This window comes from Colobus angolensis, unplaced genomic scaffold (assembly GCF_000951035.1).
Source record: "Colobus angolensis palliatus isolate OR3802 unplaced genomic scaffold, Cang.pa_1.0 Scaffold200, whole genome shotgun sequence".
Classification (NCBI taxonomy): domain Eukaryota; kingdom Metazoa; phylum Chordata; class Mammalia; order Primates; family Cercopithecidae; genus Colobus; species Colobus angolensis.
This window is the reverse complement of record NW_012115156.1, coordinates 6,421,107-6,441,665: the sequence shown is the minus strand read 5'-3', so window position 1 is coordinate 6,441,665 and position 20,559 is coordinate 6,421,107.

The window sequence follows — 20,559 nt, the reverse complement described above, 5'->3', positions numbered from 1 at the left end:
CAATGGAGTTTAGTCTTCTGTGCTCTGGCAAGAGAATCCAGAGTTTACAAAGAGCCTCTTGATAAATTGTGATACTCCTGTACCCAGGAATCATAACTTGGAGAGGAGGAGAGTCATAGGCACCTTCTCCCAAATCCAAGAGGATAAATTTCACATTTTTGTTGATATGTTTTCCCATAATTGTATACTGTTGTTCTTTATGAGAGAGGTTAATGTCCCCAAAAGGAGGATTGATGAATATGCTTTTTATCATGTTCTTTAAATCTGGAGTAATTTATTTTGCCTTTTAAAGTATTTTGTGGTATGTTTTTAAGATTGTGCACTAAGGGATTATTACTATTTTACATGTAATGAGAAACATCTCTGAGAAAAAAAAAAAAAACCTCTGAACTCTTTCTTTAACTTTCAAGACGCCTCTTCCCTCACCTTAATATATTCCTTATCATTATTAAGGGAGCCAAACTCTTTGACTCCTTGTAAAACTGTTTATCCCCCTTGGGGAACATAAAGTATCTCACAAGGGTACCAACGCAATCTTGGGGGAAAGAAAAGAAAATGGGTGAAGGCCCCAAATGTGTGTGAGTTTGTGTATATGTTATAAGTTTGTGCAAATTGTGTGTGTGTGCTGGGAGGGATTGTGTATTGTGTGTGTGAATTGTGAGTGTATGTGGATTGTGTATACTTTGTGGATGTGTGGAGTGTGTGTGTTTGTGTGTGGATTCTGGGAATGTGTGTACTTTTATGCGTGGTGGGTGTGAGTGTGAGGACTGGGTGAGTGTGGATTGTGTATGTGTGTGTGTGTGGGCTGCATATGGGTGTGGGTGTGTGAGCGTGTGGTGTGTGTGTGTGTGTGGACTGTGGGTGGCCTGCTCAACATTTTGGTGAATGTTTCATTCCCACCCCTTTTACTACGACCCTGGTCAGACCACTTTTATGCCCGTGACAGCTTCATGAAGCACAAAACATGGAGCAATACATGGCATGAAATTGGCAACAAAGCCAAGCAAAAGGAGGAACAATTCTCTGGCAGGATGTGTTCACAATATGGCTGATTGGATCTGGAAGCAGATGCCAGCAGCGGGTATTGTCCTAGTGACTGAAAAGACATGACCCCTGAGAAACCGAAGACAAGGAGGCTCTCCTCCCGAACCAAGGGGGAGGGGAGAAGAGGTGAAACCAATGAATAAATCAGGCCATGAAAACCGGGGAGAAAAGAAAATGCTAAAGAGGACTTTTTATGGGGAAAAGGGGGCAGTTCAGTATGCAATCACTCTCACTCCCCAGCTAGCTGAACACTTTCTCAGACAATGGCTTTTTAACAGATGGGAGACCTAGTGAAAGAAGCCAACTTTTGCGCAGTGGAGAATCCCTGTTTGTTTAGTCTGCTGCTTGGGCAGGTGTCTGGAGAAAGGCGATCTAGCAGGTTAAGTGCTTCTGTGCCAATTTAATATGGAGCAGCCAGGATGTGAGAGGCGACTGGTTTTATTGGGGAGGACTGGGCTCATTAGAGTGGTTTCTGAATTTCTGAAGAAAGAAAGCAACTAGAAGTTGCTTCCTGAAGTGCCAGCTCTCCCCCACCCCCTTGCTGCTCACTCCCTCACCTCTCTCTCATCAGCCCTGGGAGCCAAAAAATCTGTTGAAGGGCTGTCCATCAAGTAAAGCATGAACGAGGGATGGGAACATACCACAGCCTGCATTCTCAAACCACACATTGTACTTCCAAATACGTTTTAAACACACAGGGCAATGAAATGGCCTTAACAGTGAAATGTAATCTTATTTTCATCAAGTGGGCTTTCTGGAATTTTACATGTAATAGAGAGGGCTTTGCATTGTCTAACAGATTCTGGAGCTCTTGAGATGTGGCTGCTACCCCTAGAAGTTCTTGGCTTGGTTTCTTGTACTGTCCAGTACTTGGAGCCATGGCTGGGGTGTCTGTGAATTCACTCTTCCAGCATTAACAACCTTGCTCTTCTAGAATCTCAAGAAGGTGAATGTGCTTTTTCAGAAATGAAAAAAACACCTGCCGAAGAAAAGTGTGTGGGTGGGGAGCGGGTGTTTGTTTTTCTTTGTATAGAGGAGATGTTTCTCCTTCACCACAAGACATATATGTAATAGCAACCAAAAGAATTGCCAGATGAGGAACCAGGACTCGGTTTCCAGTCTGAATTGTATTTTACCATGAAGAGTCGCTAGGACATGTTAAAGGGCAAAATGAATAACTTGGGTTGTGTGGGTGATGGAGATTTTCTGCCCTTTTGTTTGTGAGATGTGAGTTGTATAAAAGGAAAACACAGCCCCCCACAGATGTCCTTATCCCTTCCTACCAGATAATTCTCATGAAGAAGTGTTTTATAACCAGCGTTGCCCAGGCTGGAGTGCAGGGCAATCACACCTCACTGCAGCCTTCAACTCCTGGGCTCAAGCCCTCCTCCCCTGAGTAGCTGGGACTACAAACTTGTGCCACCACCTCAGCCCCCCAAGTAGCTGGGACTACAAGCTTGTGCCACCACATCCAGCTAATTTTTAAAGTTTTCATAGAGTTAGGATCTCACTTTGTTGCCCAGGCTTGTCTAAACTCCTGGCCTCAGTGATCCTCCCACCTTGGCCTACTAAGGTTCTGGGGTTACAGGTGTGGGCCACTGTGCCTGGCCTTTCTAAGCCATTTACAACTACTTTATGCCTAACTTAACAAAGGCCTTATCGTGTGGACCAGTATTTGCCTCACTCTGACATATGGTTCTCCAGGGTCAGAAGCATAACTCAAACAGCTCAGGTCACAGGGCTCCAGGAGGCAGGGCTTGGACAGTAGGTCAAGGGCCATTCGTAAGACAAAGACTACTTTGAAAAGGCTGGGGAGGATAGTCATCAGATAAGAAATTGTAAAGGAAATAAGAAACTTGTCATGTTAATAATGGAGTTTAATATTTTGCTTCTGTGCAATCTAGTGAAATACGACTTGTTTCATAAGATTTTCAACAAAGTATCAATTCCCTTTTGCAAAAAGTTATTAGTTTGCCATTTAGTAGCTTTTAAATATGTTGAATACTTTTTTATATAATTAAGAACCTCAATATTCTTGTTATGAAAAACATTTAGTGAGTCCCTCCATGTGCAAAAAAACTGGGCTAAACAGTCACAGGACAGAGCCCCACTGTCAAGGATCTTTGAGTCTGTCTTGAGAGATACTTCATTCTTTTTTTTTTTTTTTTTTTTTTGAGGCGGAGTCTCGCTCTGTCGCCCGGACTGGAGTGCAGTGGCCAGATCTCAGCTCACTGCAAGCTCCGCCTCCTGGGTTTACGCCATTCTCCTGCCTCAGCCTCCCGAGTAGCTGGGACTACAGGCGCCCGCCACCATCCCGGCTAGTTTTTTTGTATTTTTAGTAGAGACGGGGTTTCACCATGTTAGCCAGGATGGTCTCGATCTCCTGACCTCGTGATCCGCCCGTCTCGGCCTCCCAAAGTGCTGGGATTACAGGCTTGAGTCACCGCGCCCGGCCGAGAGATACTTCATTCTTTAACCTCTTCCTTTGCTGTGGTTCAGATCTGATGTCACAAAAATCAGTGGGGGTTGGGAGTATGCCCAAAGAACAAGAATACTGAGATATTTTGCTGCAATATTTTGTGCATCCCTAAAGTCCATTTCTAAATAACAACAGTGGTGATGACAACAAAACTACACCTGTCATTTATTGGGAACATACAATGTCAAAGCACTGTGCCAAATGATCATTTATCTTTAAATGATCAGATGCTTTCAATGATCATTCAATTCTTCCACCTACTGTCTGCAGTTTCTACTCTTATTTTTGCCATTTTGTACATGGAGTCTGAGCTTAGAGAGACTAAGAAACTTCTATTATTTTAATAGTTGGCAGAGTTCAGATTTAAACTCAGTCCTGTCAGACTTCAAAGCCATATTCGCAATCATTTTACTATGCTGATTTGTTCTGCCTGGCCTACAAATAAGAATGTATTTGTTTGTTTAATACTTATTTGTTGGATATCTACTATGTGATTAAAAAAAAAAGCAACGCATATATAACCACAGGCAAGGTTCCAATTAAGAAATAAATCTTAAGAGGGGCCTGTGGTGAAATATACAATGTGACCAAATCTTTACATATCTTGTCAAGTGTATAAACTGCAGATGGTTACAGACATAAATATTGGTAACTTCATATACCAGTTTCAGTTAGCCAAGTCTATTGAAGAATTTCACCGAATTATTTTTATTATTATTGTTGTTTATTCTATTTTATTTATTTATTTATTTTTTGAGACAGAGTCTCGCTCTTGTCACCCAGACTGGAGTGCAATGGCACCATCTTGGTTCACTGTAACCTCCGCCTCCTGGGTTCAAATGATTCTCCTGCCTCAGCCTCCTAAGTAGCTGGGGTTATAGGCACCTGCCACCATGCCTGCCTAATTTTTTGTATTTTTAGTGGAGACAGGGTTTCATCATGTTGGCCAGGCTGGTCTTGAAATCCTGACCTCAGGTGATCCACCCATCTCAGTCTAACAAAGTGCTGGGATTACAGGGATGAACTGCCGTGCCCGACTGAATTTCACCAAATTATTTCAGCAAGTTGAAAATGTGTGTTTTTTTTTTTTACTGTCTTCTTAATCAACAAAGCAGTGACTCAAAAACGTATTATTCTTTGATTATTCTTTTGAAGTTCACTTAAAAAGGTTTAGAGTAAAGATTATTAGTAGTTGAAATGCCCAAACTAAACTAACACTGAAATCTTCTAGGTAGGCTGTGTCATGAAACACTAAGCTGACTCTGTAACAAGAAAGTGACTTTCGGTATAGATGGGAAATTTCACATAGTGCACGCATGTCATTCCTGCTAAGCTCCTCGATCAGTGGCCTCTCTATGTTCCTTCACCTCATCCAACATCCAGATTCAGTATAAACATGATTCAACTTGCATAAAAAAATTACTTTAAATTTTCATAAAGAAAACAAGAATAGGCGGGGCATGGTGGATCACGCCTATAATCCCAACACTTTGGGAGGTCGGGACGGGCAGATCACCTGAGGTCAGGAGTTCGAGACCAGTCTGGCCAACATGGTGAAACCCCGTCTTTGGTAAAAATACAAAAAAGTTAGCCGGACGTGGTGTTTGGTGCCTGTAATCCCAGCTACTCGGGAGGCTGAGGCAGGAGAATCGCTTGAACCTGGGAGGTAGAGGTTGCAGTGAGCCAAGATTGTGCCACTGCACTCTAGCCTGGGAGACAAGAGCGAAACTCCATCTCAAAAAAAAAAAAAAAGAAAACAGCAATGGAGTCTTCTACTATCTCTGTTAAATGGTTGTGTGGATTGTGGTTTTATAGTTCTTCAACATGACAAAGATGAGGGGACACAAAAAAGAAACTGGTGTTCTTGTCTAAATGCCAGTTGAAAGAAAAATGCTGTCAAGTCTCTTCATTCACCAACTAAAATTTGGAAATACATGATTTTAAGATCCCATTTAATAAAAATCCAGCTTGAGAAAGACCTTACCACTATAACTTTAACTCTCTTCTGTTCCATAGCAGAGATTAGCACAAATGCTTCTATTGGTGCTTTGTAAGTACTTATTAAATATTTACTGAAGAAATAAATGAATGCACATCTTTTTCCCCATTATTCTAGACTGTATGCAACTTGAAAGCCCAGGCCAGCTTATTTCTATTTCTGGTCCCAGCCATCTGCTCCCTACCAAATGCTCAATATATATTTGTTGAATGAATACATTTATTATCCTCATTTTACAGACAAGGAAACTAAGGCAGAGAAAGGTTGAATAGTTAGCTTAGATATATGACCAGCGAGTGGTGGGGAGTAAGTTTTGGAATCCAGTTTCAGAGCAGGAGTTCTTGACCATTATGATAATGTGTGACAGATTAAAGGAGTTCACAAATTCTTTGGCATTCCTCATATCTAGAGGTGGGATCTATGCCCCTCTCCCCTGGAATTTGGGTCCCCTAATCCTAACCCTATCCTTATAACTTCTTAGATTAATTGAATGTAGAGGAGGTGATATTGTATTTGGGGCTCAGGATTTAAAGATTGGCTGCTTTCACTTCTTTTCTCGTTAGGATACCTGAGCTACCATGCAAGAAGTCAGACTGCCCCGAGACTGGCATGCTTGAGAGGCCTCTCATAAGTGCTCCAGGTGAGATCCCAGCCGTGCCCCAGCCTTCCAGCCACCCCTACTAAGACACCAGACATGTGAGTGAAACCATCTTGTCTAGCCATTCAGTCTAGTCCATCTGTTAGCTGGGTACCACCAAGCATCCTCAGTAAATGCAATGTGAAACAAAACAAACTCCCAGATGACTCCAGAATCCCCAACCTATTAAACTGTGAGAAACTGAAAAATGACGATGATGACACCACCACCACCACCAACAACAACAATAACAAGGCTGCTGTTTTAAGCCACTAAACTTTGGGGTAGTTGATCACATATAGCAATAGGTAACTGGGAAGAAATATACAATTGAGTGGAAAAATAGAGAGAGCCATAAACTTGAAGTGTGAAGAACACCTGTGAGAGGACAAAAAGAAATAAAGAGAATTGCTTTTGTTGTTGGAAGTTATTAGAAACTGTCTGGTCACAGGTGACTTAGATTATGCATTCTTGATACCGGCAAAATATAATAAGGATGGGTGAATTATTCTGCTAAAAAGTGAGCATGAGAGTAAATATGGACTCATTTTGCTAATAATTTGAATGCTTAAGTGGTAGAGGATGTCTGTTACAAAGAGAACTGATCCTTAACTAGAGATTGCTACTTGCATGTCTAATATGCATCTCAAAACTAACAAGTCCAATACCAAATCAACATTTCCATTCTTTCTTTCCCAAACTACCTGTCTTCAGTCTGACATATTTCAGTGAATGACAACCATATTTGCTAGTTTCTTAGGCTTAAAAATGTGAAGTTTTTGACTCTGTCCACACCCAACATTCAATCCATTAGCAACTGTGTCTATATTACCTTCAAATCACAGCAATTTCATGGGAAGGCAATAATAAGCTTAGAATGGAGAAAAATAAAAGAATTCCATGGTCAATTATATTTTAAAAATTGATGAGTATATTAGTCTGTTCTCATGCTGCTAATAAAGATATACTTGAGATAGTAATTTATAAAGGAAAGAGGTTTAATTGACTCACAGTTCCATATGGCTGGGGAGGCCTCACAATCATGGTGGAAGGTGAATGAGGAGCAAAGTCACATCTTACATGGGAGCAGGCAAGAGAGAGCTTGTGCAAGGAACTCCCATTTATACACCCATCAGATCTTGTGAGACTTGTTCATTATCATGAGAATAGTATGGGAGAAACTGCCCCCATGATTCAGTTATCTCCACCTGGACTCATCCATGACACGTGGGGATTATCACAATTCAAGGTGAGATTTGAGTGGGGACACAGCCAAATCATATCAGTGAGTTTTTTAATTATAATATTAAAAAAAGAAACAATTTAGAGCCACTATAGTTTAGAATAATGTGGTTCATGACTTAGGCATTGTTGTTTCTCCCCGCAATATTTGACCAGGATTAGTGTTACGTGGAACAAACTTTGGGGAAAGCTGCTCTAGGCATCAGATATCCTATACTTAGTAAACTGACAGTTTTTATAATATCCTTGTGGACATGAAAGAGACATGTGGGATAAGTGAGAATATTGTCAGGTGAACTTATATCCGATCGAACATTTACAACAAATGATAAAGAGACCGATTCTAATATAGTTTTTCAATGGCCATGCCTAATTTTTTAATCAGTAAAGTTAAATACAGAAGCTTGGCAAATTTGTAGGTGCTCCCCAAATTGGGTAAGCTAGCTGATAGATTAGGTAGATTTGAAACCTTTTCTTTAGATCAGAATGTTGGACTGAAAGCATCAAGAAGATAATGTGCAGGCAGCAGTAGAAGTATTTACATACTTAGTGTTCTGGAAAAGTATGCTAATTAAATATAATATTGAGGTAAACTTTGCCTGGCAATAGTTTATGTGAAGAAGACAAGTTTACCTAGTTACAAAAACATGCTCATACAATATTAATCTGTATTTATAGAGAAGTCCAGATGAAGGGGCCTGATAAATACATGTGCAAATGTCATAAACTTGCTCAAGTTATGATTTTAAGCCACCTATTAATTGTGGAAGTCTAGTCATCTCTACTCAATTATATTATTTCTTGTTTCTCTGGTCAACAATCACCCATTCCCAAATCTTGCCAGTTCCTATTACCTTAAGCCCTTACTTTAAGCCTTCTCTACCTTCCCTTTGCTTATTCCTCTTCTCTCTTAGGTAGGATAGATCCAACTGCTACAAAAGCCCTCCAAATTTCTTACATTTCTTGTGCAGTGTATTATGAGTGATTATAAACAACCCCCAAATTTTAGTGGATTTTTAACTCACACAATAACTTAATGGAGGTTTTCTTTGTTAAGTAGATCTCCTAATTTCCCTCTCTAGCTTCTGTGTGCAATACCTCTAGCAAAAATCTCAAGTAAGTTACTGAACATAGAGCTCATAGAAGAAATAAGATATGTTTACTATTGTATTTCTAGAATTCAGCAAAGTTGTTGGCTACGTTAATTTATTTAACAGATATTTATTGAGTGCCAACTTTATGTTAGCTATTGTTTTAGGTCCTGCTAAAACTGACAAACAAGAAAAAAAGTTTGTGTTTTCATAGAGTTTGTATTATAGGTGAGGGAGACATAATTAAACACATTATCAATGAATAAGACAATTTCTGATAATGATACAACTATGAAGAAAATACAGCTGGATGATGTGATGGAGATTATAGTGGGAGGTATTTTAGATTGGTAAACCCTTTTGAAAAGATGACCTTTGAGCTGACACTGTCAGGATGAAGCTGGCCACTCTAAGATCTGGTGAGAGGGTGTACCATGCAGAGGAAGCTGTGGTGCAAAGGCTCCAAGTAGCAATGAGCTTGGTATGTTTAAGGACCAAGACCTCCCACTTGGAGGTTAAGGTCTTATAGGCCCATATAGGCTAATGGCTCCATATGTGCTAAGGAGTTTGGATTTTATTCTGAATACAGTGAGAAGACAATTGAGGGTTTTCAGCAGAGAGTGATATTAACTGATCTACTCATTTTAAAGTTGGCTATGGCTGCTGTGTGGAGACTATATTTTGAAAAGGACTAGAGCAGAAACAGGCAGTTGCAGTAATGCAGGCAAGAGGCATTGGACTTCACTGAAGTGATGGTAACAGTGGAAATACATATAAATGAACAAACATGGGATATTCTTTGGAGTGAGAGTTGACAGAACTTATTAATAGATTTGGATTTCGCATGAGTGTTGGTGCCATTTAATGAGATGGGGAAGACTAGTAAAAGGTAGGGAAGTAAGTAGTCCTTATTCAAAGTTTGAGTTACCAATTCAGTATCCAAGTAGAACTATCAAGCAGGTAACTGGATATACAGAACTGAAGTATAGTGGATGGGTTGGAACTGGAGTCACTGGCCGTTTGTAAGATGGCTACAACAGTTTCTTGTATCCATCCAAATAAGCAGAAAAGAGTCATCTTTGCTTTGTCTTTAAGAGAGAAGAAACTTTATCATACTTATCCTCATGTTCATTGGCTATAATTGCATCACATGACACTGTGTAAGCCAGCCATTGGCCAGGGGAAAAGGATCACCATGGTTGGCATAGCTTAATCAAAACCATTCGCTGGGCTGAGGTTAGGGCCAATCTTCAGCAACATGTAAGACAATATGTACAAGAATAGAAGTGTGGACAGCTCAGGGTTCTTTTGGGAAGGAAGAAAGAAGTGGTAGACATTAGAGAGGCAACCGAGATTCTAGTTAAAGTCCAATTTGACATTTTTACTATTAAATGGGGCAGTATATTACCTCAGAGAGTATGTGAGATTATATGACACCATGGTGTGAAAGCTTTTTGTAAACCATAAAATAGTATAGGGTAGATAAGTTAGTCTGAGTCAGACTATTCCTAACATTTTCCCATTTTTTCCTGTGTTCTGTCAATATTTGTTTTGATGCTGCTTAATTAGTTTTTCAAAGCCTTAAGACAGAAATTGAAGATGATAAAAATAGGTGGTGCCCTTAGCATATTTTCTTTCCAAGAGAGTCACGTTTTCCCTTACTACATATTGCTAATGTTTTTCTCCTTCTTTCTTACATCCACAAGCCCCTTAACATAAAAAATGGTACCATTTTGAAATTAGATATTTATGGAAAGGAAATGCTTATTAATAAAAACCTGCTGAACTCTTCTGAGGCATTCATTTGCCCATTGATAGCCACACATAAGAAAATGACTTAACCTTAGGTCAGCTGTTGACAGAGTTGAAATGATCATTTTACAGTTATTGAGGGCCTACAGAATGGTAGGTTCTGACGAGAATATATAATAAATGTAATCCCTGACCTAGAATGTAGGAATTATTTGTTGCAATTATAGGTTCAATGCACATTGTAATCTACCTGCTTTTAAAGCTGTAACTGTGCCTTTTCACTTAAACCTTAAAGTCGTAGTAAAAACAGTGTAGTTTTTTCAAAGATAATTTTATTTCATTTTGTATCTCCATTTTTTTTGCTTAAAAAGAACATAAACTTTAAAAAATTAAATCTACGTAGAATAAAATGACAATGAACCAAACTTTGGTGTGGAGGTAGAGGTTGGGGATTCTTGGTTGAAGTGGAGGGCTTGGGCTTGTATTTTTATTTTTATTTTTGTGCCATATTCTTTAACTCGTTACCATTCATCAGAAATTATTGGTGTGACTTGTTGGTGGAAAACTCTTTGGACTGTGTTGATGGTAAGTGGGAATCAATGGTTTTATGCCATGGTACACTGACTTCTATTGCCAAAGGCTGTCAGCAGTAGATGCTTGCCTAATACAAAATGGTATCTTCCTCTCAGATTTGTTTCATCACAAGTGCTTTTAGGGGCAGGCACAGGGCTATATTGTGTAGCAGCACTTTGTTTTTAGTCATTTATTAATTCTACAAATACTGTATGCCTAACATATGTCAGGCTCTGTACTAGTGGGGGACTAGTATTTTAAATAAAATAAATATAGTCTTACACTTTATGGAATGTGTCATTAGCAAGGAAGACAGTTATTACACTAATAATCAGATCTGACTCTAATGTTTGTGGGGCCCGGGGCCAGAGTAACAATGGAAGCCACATTTCAAATATTTAAAGATTTTAAAGTGATCAATTAAGTTATGCTTTGTCTCAGTTCATGCTCCTGTTCAGAGCCTTGATGCTCACAGCCCAGGGATTACCCCTGTGATCTGGAGATTAAAGGAGACCTGTCTCCCCAAGGTCAGTCTTGCCGTCTTGACCCTGAGTGGCAACAGGAGCTGCTGGCACAAGGCAAGGGAGAAGGTAGGCTGGAGGTTCAGTCCTTGGGACGAAACTCACCCAAAACTGGCCTAGGAACACATTGTTCAAATGTCCAGGGAACTGGAATAGGGAGGTCCCATCCCTCATATATCACTTTCTCACACCCTTTTGTTAGGTGGTTCTAAGTATTAATACCTCTCCACTAGAAGGGATGAGAGGGATGGTGTACAACTTACTGGGAAATCTTGTCTGCTTTGGGTATTCTGGGGCAGACAACTTTAAATGGCCTCTCACTGTCTCGTTTCTTAGGGCAGAGGCTGAGCTTGTCTTCTCCCTGACATCTGCTCTCTTGTTCTCAGCCCGCCATGCTCTGGCCTGCGTGATTTGATTTGCTCAGTGCATCCCTCTTGCATAATTCACTAAAAAATAAACTGAACTCTCACCAGTCTTTCTTTTGAGACTGAAAAAAGTTGTATGTGCATTTTAATGTTCATGATATGTGTGGTTCTCTAAAGCAAGAGACCCAGGACAAAACCCTTCTTGCCTGGATTTAGGTCAGGTTGCCAATAATCTTACACATACTTGTATAGTTACAAGCCATGATAAGTGTCATGAAGGAAGAAAACAGAGGGCTGAGGGCTAGGAGGGAGTACGTACAGGATCCCAGTTTAAAGGGGTAGTAATGGGTGGGCTGTGTACATCAGGCAAGGCCTCCTGGAGGAAGAGCTATTTCATCTGAGACTGGAGCATAGGCCATGATTGACAGCAAATCTAAGCAATGTCCTCAACTCGACTGATCCATTTCATGCAATAAGGTATACAGACTACAATTTAGGCTTTTTACAAAATAAAATGTTCATGTTTAGTTGCTCTTTATAAAGGTAATACCTGTTCATTATAAAATAACTGAGTAATTTTTAGTAAATAAATATGACTATTTTCCTTAAGGTAAAATGATGACTATTTCCTGTAAGTCCATCTCTCAGAGTAAATTTGAAATTTACATATGATTTAATTTTCTTCTAGATTTTTTCTCAAGCATACAATAATTTTTCTATGTGGATATAAAAATAATCACTTATTAGTTTGTAATCTTTCACTGCTCCAAGGTGGGGCTCTTTCCTATCTCCATGGTAACTGTCAGTTAACTAATTACATACGTTCTATCTCCCAGCAGTGGGGTCTGGAGGGCACTGAGCATGCATTCCTTTGTATGGGGTAGATAAAATGTGGGTATCTAACTGAACCTAAAGCTAAGATGCCTTTAGTTCTTGTGTCATTATGCACGAACCTAATGGCTTCTAGGCTGTGGTGTAAAATCTAATAGGTTGGAAATGATTGCAGTTCAGTTACTCTTCCCTTCCCTAAATGGTCTTCCTTATTTTCAAATGATGCCTGAGGTTGCTGTATTTGTCCCCCTTTTAAGGCCTGGGTACCCTGCCTTCTTTCTCTCTATATTTGTAACCACACTTCAGGCCAGTTCTGTGAGTACACTCCACACCAATTAATGAACTATTTTTTGAATTTCTTAGCTATTCTTACCTATGTTGACCCAAGAACTAAATTTAGAGGGTCCTAAACATAGATTCAATTTCTGGGTCAGTCATTTACTGATGGTGTAAACTTGGACAGACCACTTCACTTCTTACAATTTACAAATTGTAAATTTCTGAAGGGTAGCAACAGTTTATAATATTCCATTTGATAAGCATTTTACAGTTTGCAAATGCCTTCCTTGAAACACAAGATATCAGAGGTTGCTCTGTTCTCCGCATAGGGGCAATGTGAAATTATATTGAGATAATGTGTGTGAAGGAGCTTTGTAAATTGTAAAGCTTGTACCACTCATTTCTAGGACAAGCTTCCATTTACTTGAGAAATCACCGCTTCTATCTGTTCTTTTGATGATCACTTCCAGACTACAATTTCTTAAGAAGCATGTCCTGAACCAAATGAGACAGGGTATAGAACACGTACTCATTTTAATGCCTCCAACATGAAAACACTTCTTTTATATAGTGAAGTTTATACATAATTTTGTATATAGCTTCCTTTGGTTTAGAATATAGCTTAAAATTTATAAATCACCACCACACAAATATTCCCCAATTTTAAACATACTTTCTTTATGGAAATTCTGATGGCAAGATAAAGGGAACCTGCATTTTAAATCAGTTGGCAGTCTGCGTTTTTAAATGGTTGATATAGAATTATGGTCTACTATCTATAGTTTGTTACAAATAATGCCTAGGAAAGGTTTTAGGTGATTCATTAGGTGGTAATTTAGGTTCCTGCATATTATTATTATTAATTAATGATAATAAAAACAATCCAAATGTTGGAATAGGGAGAGATGACACCAAATTTGATAGACCTTCTTGAGAAGGTTCCAATACCCCATGGAGTGGGGGCTTTGGTTTGAGCAGTTTTGTTGACCACTTTCATGATCTCTAAAGCTGAAGCTAAAATGAGTTATCACTCATTTAATGTGTAGGCTGTTTCTTCCGCCACCATCCCTAATTGTAAATTATACAATTTCAACCTCTACAGCCAGCATTTAATATATCTGACTTTATTGCTTTCCATTTTATGAAAATTAATTACAGTTCACATTCTGACACTGAAATTAAAGGGTAAGCACTAAATCTTGTACACAACAATAGGAGATTAAGAGAACATTCTTTATAATCAGAATAATGAAGACCAGAGATGCTTGTTTTTCTTGTTTTTCTTCTCTTAAGGCACTGGGGAGTGAGATAAAACCAGATTTAAACAAGGCATTGCCCCTCCATAACTTGTGCCATTGCAGCCTGAAAAACAGAATGAAATCATAACATTTTAATTTAAAAATTTCAACCTCTTCCATTTTGTTTATAGGGGGATTATTTTGTGATAACATCTTAGGCTATAGAACTGTGTTCCTGGGGGCTGTTTTTCCAGGAAACCAAGACATTTAGGAGAGGAAGCTGATTAGTATCAATCATGGACCAACTTCTGTGGATTCAGTGAATGTTTCTAAAAGAAAAAACAGTTTTGTAAAAATAAAAATTTAGATAAATGGCAAAGAGCTTGAAATGTATGTGTGATATAAATGTGTTGCTTTTGGTAGCCTATCTGGCCACAGGTTTCTGAAGGGCAGCAACAGTTTATAATATTCCATTTGATAAGCATTTTACAGTTTGCAAATGCAATGGACCAAGTGCTTATGTTCTGTTCTCCCGCTAGTTCATATGTTGAAATCCTATCTCTCTAGGTGAGGAGATTAGGAGGTAGGGCCTTTGGGAAGTGTGATGGTTTGAATGTGTTCCCCAAATTTCATGTGTTGGAAACTTAATCCCCAAAATCATACATTGATGGCATTTGGAGGTGGAGCCTTCAGGAGGTAATTAGGCTTAGATATGATCATCAGCATGGGCCAACCATGATAGCTGGTGGCTTTATAAGAAGAAGAAGAGAGACTTGAGAGAACTTGGCATGTTTTTGGCCTCTCACCATGTGATACCCTCTCCATGCTATGACTCAGCAAGAAGGCCTTCCCCAGATGCCAGTGCCATGCTCTTGGACTTCCTAGTCTTGAGAACCATATTTAAATAAACGTACTTTTCTTATAAATTATCCAGTCTGTGGTGTTCTGTTATAACAATAGAAAATGGGCTAAGACAGGAGGTGACTCTATCATTAAGGGGAACTCTCATGATTGGGATCAATGCTCTTATAAAAGAGATTCCAGAGAACTAGCTAGTCCTTTCCACCATGTGGGACACAGTGAGAAGGCACCATTATTGGACCAGAAAGCAGTCTATAACCAGACACTAAATCTGCAGGTACCTTGATCTTGGACTTCTCAATCTCCAGAACTGTGAGAAATAAATTTCTGTTCTTTTTAACTATCCAGTATATGATATTGTTATAGAAGCTTGAATAGATTAAGACAGCAGGGTATTTTCATATACATCACTTCATTTAGCACTCACAATAATCTAGTGAGAAACACATTTTTAAAAATAGATCAAGCAACTGTGTTTACCCTACATAGTATTAGCACAGTCATTTCCAAATCTTTTTTGGGGGGTAATCGGTTCATTAAAAAATTATGACCAAACCAAATATATAAAACATATGAAAGCAGGGTTGAAAAGATAGAAGGGGTAAAAACCTGTTCACTTGGTCTTCCTAGTCTTTAAATATATTACCAAGGCACTTCTATGGGGATTCATGAAGTACAGTTTGAAAACTGATGTCATAAAACGTAAAGTGTTCAATAAATGTTGTCCAAGCGGCATTCACCGTGCCCTCCCTATGTACAATTGCATAGTATCTGATAGAGTTATGTTATTTCTTTCCCCTGCCCAGTCTCCTTCTGATAATAAATAGAAGGCATGTCTTTGAAAGGCCCTAAAATAAGGATGTCACTGGCATCTGTCTTGCTTACTTACCTAAAAACTAAATAAAATATTAAAAATCTTTGATAGATCTTTGTCTGCATTATTATGAAATATGCTGAACTAGGTATTTGCATATTTTAAGGCAATGTTTTTGTGTTTGTGTTGAAATTTACCGCAACTACATCTTGGCTTCCTAAGGTTAAAAGGTGTGTTGAAACATGTTAGCCCAAATAAATTAGCGTTACCAAATTTCATGAATCAACTGTGGATAACTACAATTTCTCTTTCCCTGTGGCTTATAATCCAGAAGACCCTTCTATTGGAAAAAGCAATGTCTTATAATGTTTTGTTGGCTGTTAAGCTTTGAGAAACAGAATTTTTTTTAAATAACATCATTCATTGACATACGCCTGACATTTTGTGTACTTGACTTGAGTAAAAGACTATGGCTAGAAATTGTCCAGTGACCTCAGTTCTGTCTCTATATTGGCAACCACAATTGCTACTCTGGATACATGACTCTGTATTTAAATTCCATTCAATTAATTCAAGTAAATTCACTGTTTTCATTGAGTGTCTACCATGTGTCAAATGCTGCTCTAGCTGCCTAAGATACATCAGTGAACAGAGGAGACAAATACTTTGTTCTCTGTGAGCTTATAGTCTAGTGAGGGAGTCAGACAAGTAAGCAAAGAGTTACAGGAAATGTAAAAAATTCTTTGAAATCAGTACAGGGTCCTATGTCAAGGCATCATAGAGGAATTTATTTCAGGGTTAGGAAGTGATATCTAAAGGATACCCAAAGGAAGTGGTGTTGGATAAAAAACAAAACTGGTAGGTTCAGAAGGAAACTTCTGGAATAGCAGACTAAGAAGGTAGTTATTTTTCTCTCCTCAAAAATCAATGATAGAGCTAGATAGAGCTATCAAAAAGAACCATGTAAGTACTCTAGAAATTGATCAAAGGCATACAACAAATTTAGAAATATTTATTCAAGTAAAACAACTGAAATTCAAGTAAAAGTGGGAGTCTGTGGCATTTTAGCCCTTCAGCTCTATTGGTGTGGAAATTCTATCAGGGTAGGGCAAGCTATAGGAACTGCTTGAGGGGAATGATTTGATTTAGAGCAAGTGCAAGTCAGTGGCATTGCAAACAGTAGCAATCTCAGTGGCAAACAATCAGAAAAGGCCAGCTTCACAGCTAGCTTGAGGTTGCCATTAGGTAGGGGTAAGCAACAGACTAGTAGACTAGCTAGTTTCTAGTAGATTAGACTAGAAATTTAACAAAGAAAATGAGGTGGCCATACTGAGTCTGAATAAGCTCCCACATACTTATGGTGGTTTGGAAGGATGCACACTTGTAAAAGGTTATACACATGCTCAAGAGAGACTGGAGAGGTCATAGCTATCTACCACTCTCTGGATGAATGTGAGGCAACTGCTTTAAATTGAGTCACCTCCCTCTCCAAACATGGTTCAAGACAACACGAAAAGACCTAGCAAAAACCAGAAGGAGAACAGCATTTAAAGATGCCTGAACTTATGAATAAGGACATGTGGTGTTTGGTTTTCTGTTCCTGTGTTAGTTTGCTGAGGATGATGGCTTCCAGGTTTATCCATGTCCCTGCAAAGGACAAGATCTCATTCTTTTTTATGGCTGCATTGTATTCCATGGTGTATATGTGCTGCATTTTCTTTATCCAGTCTACCATCGGTGGGCATTTGGGTTGATTCCATGGCATTGCTATTGTGAATAGTGCTGCAATAAGCATACACGTGCACATGTCTTTATAACAGAATGATTTACATTCTTTTGGGTATATACCCAGTAAATGGGATTGCTGGGTCAAATGATATTTCTGGTTCTAGATCCTTGTGGAATTGCCATGCTGTCTTTCACAACAGTTGAACTAACTTCCCATCCTGGCACAGGACAAGGATGCCCTCTCTCACCACTCCTATTCAAAGTAGTATTTGAAGTATTTTTCTCTCCTCAAATCAATGCATTCCCATCAACTTACATTCCAACAATGCATTCCAACTTACATGGGAACTTACATTCCCATCAACAGTATAAAAGCATTCCTATTTCTCCATATCCTCACCAGCATCTGTTGTTTCTTGACTTTGTAATAATTGCAATTCTGACTGGCATGAGACGGTATCTCATTGTGGTTTTGATTTACATTTCTCTAATGATCAGTGATATTGAGCTATTTTTTCATACATTGTTGCATTTCTCTAATGATCAGTGATATTGAGCTATTTTTTCATACATTGTTGGCCACATAAATGTATTCTTTTGAGAAGTGTTTGTTCATGTCCTTTGACATGATGGAGTTGTTTTTTTCTTGTAAATTTGTTTAAGTTCCTTGTACATTCTCAATATTAGACCTTTGCCAGATGCATACATGACAAAAATTTTCTCCCATTCCATAGGTTGTCTGTTTACTCTGATGATAGTTTCATTTACTGTGCAGAAGCTCCTTAGTTGAATTAGGTCAAATTTATCAATTTTTGCTTTTGTTGCAATTGCTTTCGATGTTTTGACCATGAAGTCTTTTTCTTTGCCTATGTGCTGAATGGTATTGCCCAGATTTTCTTTCAGGATTTTTATCATTTTGGGTTTTACATTTAAGCTTTTAATCTATCTTGAGTTAATTTTTGTATAAGGTATAAGGAAGGGGTCCAGTTTCAATTTTCTGCATATGGCTAGCCAGTTTTCCCAGAACCATTTATTAAATAGAGAATCCTTTCCCCATTGCTTGTTTTTGTCAGTTTTGTCAAAGATCAGGTGGTTGTAGATGTATGGTCTTATTTCTGAGATCTCTATTCTGTTTCACTACTCTATGTGTCTGTTTTGGTACCAGAACCATGCTGTTTTGGTTACTGTAGACTTGTAGTATGGTTTGAAGTCAGGTAGCATGGTGCATCTAGCTTTGTTCTTTTTGCTTAGGATTGTGTTTGCTATCTGGGCTCTTTTATGGTTCTATATGAATTTTAAGGTAGTTTTTTCTAATTCTGTGAAGAATGTCAATGGTAGTTTAATTGGAATAGCATTGAATCTATAAATTACTTTGGGCAGTATGGCCATTTTCATTATATTGACTCTTCCTATTCATGAGCATGGAATGTTTTTCCGTTTATTTGTGTCCTCTCATATTTCCTTGGGCAGTTTTTATAGTTCTCCTTGAAAAGGTCCTTCACATCCCTTGTTAGCTGTATTCAAAGGTATTTTCTTTTCTTTTTAGCAACTGTGAAAGGGAATACATTCATGACTTTGCTCTCTGCTTGTCTATTGTTTGTGTATAGGAATGCTTGTGATTTTTCCACATTGATTTTGTATCCTGAGACTTTGCTGAAGTTGCTTATCAGCTTTTTCACTGAGACTGGGGTTTTCTATACACAGGATCATGTCGTCTGCAGAGACAATTTTACTTCGTCTCTTCCTGTTTGAATACCCTTTGTTTCTTTCTCTTGCCTGATGGCCAAATCTTCAAATACTACTTTGAATAGGAGTGGTGAGAGAGGGCATCCTTGTCCTGTGCCAGTTTTCAAAGGGAATGCTTCTGGCTTTTGCCTATTCAGTGTGATATTGGCTGTGGGTTTGTCATAAATGGCTCTTATTATTTTGAGATATGTTCTATCAATACCTAGTTTATTGAGAGTTTTTAATATGAAGAGTGTTAAATTTTATTGAAGGCCTTTTCTGTGTCTATTGAGATAATGATGTGGTTTTTGTCATTGGTTCTGTTTATGTGATGAATTATGTTTATTGATTTGCATATGTTGAGCCAGCCTTGCATCCCAGGGATGAAGCCCACTTGATTGTGGTGCATAAGTTTTTTGGTGTGCTGCTGGAATCAGTTTGCCAGTATTTTATTGAAGATTTTCGCATCAATGTTCATCAGGAATATTGACCTGAAGTTTTTTTGTTGTTATTGTTGTATCTCTGCCAAGTTTTAGTATCACAATGATGCTGGCCTCATAAAATGAGTTAGGGAGAAATCCTTTTTCAATTGTTTGGAATAGTTTCAGAAGGAATGGTACCAGTTCCTCTTTGTACCTCTGGGGGAATTTGGCTGTAAATCCATCTGGTCCCGGGCTTTTTTTGTTGTTGTTGGTAGGCTATTTATTGCTGCCTCAATTTCTGAACTTGTTATTGGTCTATTCAAGGATTCTACTTCTTTCTGGTTTAGCCTTGGGAGGGTGTGTGTGTCCAGGAATTTATCCATTTCTTCTAGATTTTCTAGTTTATTTGCATAGAAGTGTTTATAGTATTCTCTGACAGTTGTTTGTATTTCTGCAGGTCAGTGGTGATATCACCTTTATCATTTTTATTTGTCTATTTGATTATTCTCTCTTTTCTTCTTTATTAGTCTAGCTAGTAGTCTGTTTTATTTTTATTTTTATTTTTCAAAAAAAAACAGCTCCTGGATTCATTGATTTTTTTCAAGGATTTTTTCATGTCTCTGTCTTCTTCAGTCCCATTCTCATTGTCATTTATTGTCTTCTGCTAGCTTGTGGATTTGTTTTCTCTTGCTTCTCTAATTCTTTTAGTTGTGATGTTAGGGTGTCGATTTTAGATCTTTCTGGATTTCTGATGTGGGCATTTAGTGCTGTAAATTTTCCTCTGTACACTGCTTTAGCTGCATCCCAGAGATTCTGGTAAATTGTCTCTATGTTCTCATTGGTTTTAGAGAACTTCTTGATTTTTGCCATAATTTTATTATTTACCCAGGAGTCTTTCAGGAGCAGGTTGTTCAATTTCCAAGTACTTGTGTGATTTTGAGTGAGTTTCTTTCTTTCT